This window comes from Cetorhinus maximus, chromosome 38, assembly GCF_964194155.1.
Source record: "Cetorhinus maximus chromosome 38, sCetMax3.hap1.1, whole genome shotgun sequence".
NCBI lineage: Eukaryota > Metazoa > Chordata > Chondrichthyes > Lamniformes > Cetorhinidae > Cetorhinus > Cetorhinus maximus.
In genome coordinates this window covers 4,012,303-4,013,142 of record NC_135916.1, presented here as the reverse complement: position 1 = coordinate 4,013,142, position 840 = coordinate 4,012,303, and the positions used below count along the sequence as shown (strand labels likewise).

At 47.0% G+C, this 840-nt stretch overlaps 1 non-coding gene across 1 annotated transcript; it reads right to left on the bottom strand.

Moving 5' to 3' along the window:
- Positions 1-542: 542 nt before the first annotated feature.
- trnaa-ugc (transfer RNA alanine (anticodon UGC)) lies at positions 543-614 on the bottom strand. Its single transcript has one exon. It is a non-coding gene; the product is annotated as a tRNA-Ala (tRNA).
- Between the last annotated feature and the right edge of the window lie 226 nt (positions 615-840).

Sequence of the window (840 nt, the reverse complement as noted above, 5' to 3'; positions counted from 1 at the left end):
AACCTCTCTACATCTCAGACACAGCGAACTGTTTTCCCCATCGACTCTGTCCAGATCGTCATGATTTTGAACGCCTCTATCATCCCTCCTATCAAAATTCCCTCATTGGAGAGCCCCAGACTCTGCACTCCATCCGCGGAACTGAAACCTGGAGCGCCCCTGGTTAAAACTTCAGTTTTCATTCTGAAAACTTCGCCTACTTCCTAAAGCTTGCCGACTAGAATGTTACACCATGTTAGTTACTTACCCAGGCACTGTGTAGCAGAGGACATGGGATCAGCGGAACGAGTGCTTGAACTCTGAGTGTGGTGAGCCACAAAATAAACTGTGAGCCCTCATGGTAACCTCAATGAAGAGCCTCAGGCGCGGCTTTGCTTCTGCGAACAGCTCTTTGGAAAGCAATTCCGACAGACGGCGCTTCCTTCATTGAATTCGGTAGTTGACCAATGCTCGCTCTCTGCACATACGAAGCGAGTTTACCATTTCTGTGTGTCCAAGGGCAATCTGTGTGCAAATGGCACCACTGCAGTCAAAAGGAGAAGTGGAGATGCCGGGGATCGAACCCGGGACCTCATACATGCAAAGCATGCGCTCTACCACTGAGCTACATCCCCAGATGCCAACCAGGCCAAATGCATGTTTAGTTAAAGCGTATTTGACCTTTCAAGCCTGTTCTCCTGTTCAGTGAAATCGCTCACATACCAAAAGCACAAACATAAACAAGCCCAAATGCATATGTGTAGTTAATAGTCATTTCACCCTTCGTAACTGTTCTAGCATTAAGTAAAATCACTCCTTTCAGGTGAAGCAACGATTTACTTGTACCTTTTCCAATCACGA